The following is a 6,000-nucleotide window of genomic DNA, read 5'->3' as shown; positions in this document are numbered from 1 at the left end:
TTCATTTTAGTCGGAGGTTCATTTTAGTCGGAGGTTCATTTTAGTCGGAGGTTCATTTTAGTCAGAGGTTCATTTTAGTCAGAGGTTCATTTTAGTCAGAGGTTCATTTTAGTCAGAGGTTCATTTTAGTCAGAGGTTCATTTTAGTCAGAGGTTCATTTTAGTCGGAGGTTCATTTTAGTCGGAGGTTCATTTTAGTCAAAGGTTCATTTTAGTCAGAGGTTCATTTTAGTCAGAGGTTCATTTCAGTCAGAGGTTCATTTTAGTCAGAGGTTCATTTTAGTCAGAGGTTCATTTTAGTCGGAGGTTCATTTTAGTCGGAGGTTCATTTTAGTCGGAGGTTCATTTTAGTCAAAGGTTCATTTTAGTCGGAGGTTCATTTTAGTCGGAGGTTCATTTTAGTCGGAGGTTCATTTTAGTCGGAGGTTCATTTTAGTCGGAGGTTCATTTTAGTCAGAGGTTCATTTTAGTCAGAGGTTCATTTTAGTCAGAGGTTCATTTTAGTCGGAGGTTCATTTTAGTCGGAGGTTCATTTTAGTCGGAGGTTCATTTTAGTCGGAGGTTCATTTTAGTCGGAGGTTCATTTTAGTCGGAGGTTCATTTTAGTCGGAGGTTCATTTTAGTCGGAGGTTCATTTTAGTCGGAGGTTCATTTTAGTCAGAGGTTCATTTTAGTCAGAGGTTCATTTTAGTCAGAGGTTCATTTTAGTCAGAGGTTCATTTTAGTCGGAGGTTCATTTTAGTCAGAGGTTCATTTTAGTCAGAGGTTCATTTTAGTCGGAGGTTCATTTTAGTCAGAGGTTCATTTTAGTCAGAGGTTCATTTTAGTCAAAGGTTCATTTTAGTCAGAGGTTCATTTTAGTCAGAGGTTCATTTTAGTCAGAGGTTCATTTTAGTCAGAGGTTCATTTTAGTCAGAGGTTCATTTTAGTCAGACGTTCATTTTAGTCAGAGGTTCATTTTAGTCAGAGGTTCATTTTAGTCGGAGGTTCATTTTAATCGGAGGTTCATTTTAGTCAGAGGTTCATTTTAGTCAGAGGTTCATTTTAGTCAGAGGTTCATTTTAGACAGAGGTTCATTTTAGTCGGAGGTTCATTTTAGTCGGAGGTTCATTTTAGTCGGAGGTTCATTTTAGTCAGACGTTCATTTTAGTCAGAGGTTCATTTTAGTCAGAGGTTCATTTTAGTCAGAGGTTCATTTTAGTCGGAGGTTCATTTTAGTCGGAGGTTCATTTTAGTCGGAGGTTCATTTTAGTCGGAGGTTCATTTTAGTCGGAGGTTCATTTTAGTCGGAGGTTCATTTTAGTCGGAGGTTCATTTTAGTCGGAGGTTCATTTTAGTCGGAGGTTCATTTTAGTCGGAGGTTCATTTTAGTCGGAGGTTCATTTTAGTCGGAGGTTCATTTTAGTCGGAGGTTCATTTTAGTCGGAGGTTCATTTTAGTCGGAGGTTCATTTTAGTCAGAGGTTCATTTTAGTCAGAGGTTCATTTTAGTCAGAGGTTCATTTTAGTCGGAGGTTCATTTTAGTCGGAGGTTCATTTTAGTCGGAGGTTCATTTTAGTCGGAGGTTCATTTTAGTCGGAGGTTCATTTTAGTCGGAGGTTCATTTTAGTCAGAGGTTCATTTTAGTCGGAGGTTCATTTTAGTCACAGGTTCATTTTAGTCAGAGGTTCATTTTAGTCGGAGGTTCATTTTAGTCGGAGGTTCATTTTAGTCGGAGGTTCATTTTAGTCGGAGGTTCATTTTAGTCGGAGGTTCATTTTAGTCGGAGGTTCATTTTAGTCGGAGGTTCATTTTAGTCGGAGGTTCATTTTAGTCGGAGGTTCATTTTAGTCGGAGGTTCATTTTAGTCGGAGGTTCATTTTAGTCGGAGGTTCATTTTAGTCGGAGGTTCATTTTAGTCGGAGGTTCATTTTAGTCAGAGGTTCATTTTAGTCGGAGGTTCATTTTAGTCGGAGGTTCATTTTAGTCGGAGGTTCATTTTAGTCGGAGGTTCATTTTAGTCGGAGGTTCATTTTAGTCGGAGGTTCATTTTAGTCGGAGGTTCATTTTAGTCGGAGGTTCATTTTAGTCGGAGGTTCATTTTAGTCGGAGGTTCATTTTAGTCGGAGGTTCATTTTAGTCGGAGGTTCATTTTAGTCAGAGGTTCATTTTAGTCGGAGGTTCATTTTAGTCACAGGTTAATTTTAGTCAGAGGTTAATTTTAGTCAGAGGTTCATTTTAGTCAGAGGTTCATTTTAGTCGGAGGTTCATTTTAGTCGGAGGTTCATTTTAGTCAAAGGTTCATTTTAGTCAGAGGTTCATTTTAGTCAGAGGTTCATTTTAGTCAGAGGTTCATTTTAGTCAGAGGTTCATTTTAGTCAGAGGTTCATTTTAGTCGGAGGTTCATTTTAGTCGGAGGTTCATTTTAGTCGGAGGTTCATTTTAGTCAAAGGTTCATTTTAGTCGGAGGTTCATTTTAGTCGGAGGTTCATTTTAGTCGGAGGTTCATTTTAGTCGGAGGTTCATTTTAGTCGGAGGTTCATTTTAGTCGGAGGTTCATTTTAGTCGGAGGTTCATTTTAGTCGGAGGTTCATTTTAGTCGGAGGTTCATTTTAGTCGGAGGTTCATTTTAGTCGGAGGTTCATTTTAGTCAGAGGTTCATTTTAGTCAGAGGTTCATTTTAGTCGGAGGTTCATTTTAGTCGGAGGTTCATTTTAGTCGGAGGTTCATTTTAGTCAGAGGTTCATTTTAGTCAGAGGTTCATTTTAGTCGGAGGTTCATTTTAGTCGGAGGTTCATTTTAGTCAGAGGTTCATTTTAGTCAGAGGTTCATTTTAGTCAAAGGTTCATTTTAGTCAGAGGTTCATTTTAGTCAGAGGTTCATTTTAGTCAGAGGTTCATTTTAGTCAGAGGTTCATTTTAGTCAGAGGTTCATTTTAGTCAGAGGTTCATTTTAGTCAGACGTTCATTTTAGTCAGAGGTTCATTTTAGTCAGAGGTTCATTTTAGTCGGAGGTTCATTTTAATCGGAGGTTCATTTTAGTCAGAGGTTCATTTTAGTCAGAGGTTCATTTTAGTCAGAGGTTCATTTTAGTCGGAGGTTCATTTTAATCGGAGGTTCATTTTAGTCAGAGGTTCATTTTAGTCAGAGGTTCATTTTAGTCAGAGGTTCATTTTAGACAGAGGTTCATTTTAGTCGGAGGTTCATTTTAGTCGGAGGTTCATTTTAGTCGGAGGTTCATTTTAGTCAGACGTTCATTTTAGTCAGAGGTTCATTTTAGTCAGAGGTTCATTTTAGTCAGAGGTTCATTTTAGTCGGAGGTTCATTTTAGTCAGAGGTTCATTTTAGTCAGAGGTTCATTTTAATCAGAGGTTCATTTTAGTCAGAGGTTCATTTTAGTCAGAGGTTCATTTTAGTCAGAGGTTCATTTTAGTCAGAGGTTCATTTTAGTCACAGGTTCATTTTAGTCAGAGGTTCATTTTAATCAGAGGTTCATTTTAGTCAGAGGTTCATTTTAGTCAGAGGTTCATTTTAGTCAGAGGTTCATTTTAGTCAGAGGTTCATTTTAGTCAGAGGTTCATTTTAGTCAGAGGTTCATTTTAGTCAGAGGTTCATTTTAGTCGGAGGTTCATTTTAGTCGGAGGTTCATTTTAGTCAGAGGTTCATTTTAGTCAGAGGTTCATTTTAGTCGGAGGTTCATTTTAGTCAGAGGTTCATTTTAGTCGGAGGTTCATTTTAGTCAAAGGTTCATTTTAGTCGGAGGTTCATTTTAGTCGGAGGTTCATTTTAGTCGGAGGTTCATTTTAGTCGGAGGTTCATTTTAGTCGGAGGTTCATTTTAGTCGGAGGTTCATTTTAGTCGGAGGTTCATTTTAGTCGGAGGTTCATTTTAGTCGGAGGTTCATTTTAGTCGGAGGTTCATTTTAGTCGGAGGTTCATTTTAGTCGGAGGTTCATTTTAGTCGGAGGTTCATTTTAGTCAGAGGTTCATTTTAGTCGGAGGTTCATTTTAGTCGGAGGTTCATTTTAGTCGGAGGTTCATTTTAGTCGGAGGTTCATTTTAGTCGGAGGTTCATTTTAGTCGGAGGTTCATTTTAGTCGGAGGTTCATTTTAGTCGGAGGTTCATTTTAGTCGGAGGTTCATTTTAGTCAGAGGTTCATTTTAGTCAGAGGTTCATTTTAGTCGGAGGTTCATTTTAGTCGGAGGTTCATTTTAGTCGGAGGTTCATTTTAGTCAGAGGTTCATTTTAGACAGAGGTTCATTTTAGACAGAGGTTCATTTTAGTCGGAGGTTCATTTTAGTCGGAGGTTCATTTTAGTCAGAGGTTCATTTTAGTCGGAGGTTCATTTTAGTCAGAGGTTCATTTTAATCAGAGGTTCATTTTAGTCAGAGGTTCATTTTAATCAGAGGTTCATTTTAGTCAGAGGTTCATTTTAATCAGACGTTCATTTTAGTCAGAGGTTCATTTTAGTCAGAGGTTCATTTTAGTCACAGGTTCATTTTAGTCAGAGGTTCATTTTAGTCGGAGGTTCATTTTAATCGGAGGTTCATTTTAGTCGGAGGTTCATTTTAGTCGGAGGTTCATTTTAGTCAGAGGTTCATTTTAGTCAGAGGTTCATTTTAGTCAGAGGTTAATTTTAGTCAGAGGTTAATTTTAATCGGAGGTTCATTTTAGTCAGAGGTTCATTTTAGTCGGAGGTTCATTTTAGTCACAGGTTCATTTTAGTCAGAGGTTCATTTTAGTCAGAGGTTCATTTTAATCAGAGGTTCATTTTAGTCAGAGGTTCATTTTAGTCAGAGGTTCATTTTAGTCAGAGGTTCATTTTAGTCAGAGGTTCATTTTAGTCACAGGTTCATTTTAGTCAGAGGTTCATTTTAATCAGAGGTTCATTTTAGTCAGAGGTTCATTTTAGTCAGAGGTTCATTTTAGTCAGAGGTTCATTTTAGTCAGAGGTTCATTTTAGTCAGAGGTTCATTTTAGTCAGAGGTTCATTTTAGTCAGAGGTTCATTTTAGTCGGAGGTTCATTTTAGTCGGAGGTTCATTTTAGTCAGAGGTTCATTTTAGTCAGAGGTTCATTTTAGTCGGAGGTTCATTTTAGTCAGAGGTTCATTTTAGTCGGAGGTTCATTTTAGTCAAAGGTTCATTTTAGTCGGAGGTTCATTTTAGTCGGAGGTTCATTTTAGTCGGAGGTTCATTTTAGTCACAGGTTCATTTTAGTCAGAGGTTCATTTTAGTCAGAGGTTCATTTTAATCAGAGGTTCATTTTAGTCAGAGGTTCATTTTAGTCAGAGGTTCATTTTAGTCAGAGGTTCATTTTAGTCACAGGTTCATTTTAGTCAGAGGTTCATTTTAATCAGAGGTTCATTTTAGTCAGAGGTTCATTTTAGTCAGAGGTTCATTTTAGTCAGAGGTTCATTTTAGTCAGAGGTTCATTTTAGTCAGAGGTTCATTTTAGTCAAAGGTTCATTTTAGTCGGAGGTTCATTTTAGTCGGAGGTTCATTTTAGTCGGAGGTTCATTTTAGTCGGAGGTTCATTTTAGTCGGAGGTTCATTTTAGTCGGAGGTTCATTTTAGTCGGAGGTTCATTTTAGTCGGAGGTTCATTTTAGTCGGAGGTTCATTTTAGTCGGAGGTTCATTTTAGTCGGAGGTTCATTTTAGTCAGAGGTTCATTTTAGTCAGAGGTTCATTTTAGTCAGAGGTTCATTTTAGTCGGAGGTTCATTTTAGTCGGAGGTTCATTTTAGTCAGAGGTTCATTTTAGTCGGAGGTTCATTTTAGTCGGAGGTTCATTTTAGTCGGAGGTTCATTTTAGTCGGAGGTTCATTTTAGTCGGAGGTTCATTTTAGTCAGAGGTTCATTTTAGTCAGAGGTTCATTTTAGTCAGAGGTTCATTTTAGTCAGAGGTTCATTTTAGTCGGAGGTTAATTTTAGTCGGAGGTTCATTTTAGTCAGAGGTTCATTTTAGTCGGAGGTTCATTTTAATCGGAGGTTCATTTTAGTCAGAGGTTCATTTTAGTCAGAG

General features: G+C 37.7%; 1 protein-coding gene across 1 annotated transcript in view; it reads right to left on the bottom strand.

Annotated features, from left to right (window-relative positions):
* Positions 1-6,000, bottom strand: part of slc16a10 (solute carrier family 16 member 10) — a 120,497-nt gene that overhangs the window by 10,819 nt on the left and 103,678 nt on the right. The window lies entirely within an intron of this gene.

Source organism: Nerophis ophidion, linkage group LG03, assembly GCF_033978795.1.
Source record: "Nerophis ophidion isolate RoL-2023_Sa linkage group LG03, RoL_Noph_v1.0, whole genome shotgun sequence".
NCBI classification, from domain to species: Eukaryota; Metazoa; Chordata; class Actinopteri; order Syngnathiformes; family Syngnathidae; genus Nerophis; species Nerophis ophidion.
This window is presented reverse-complemented; position numbering and strand designations above follow the sequence as displayed.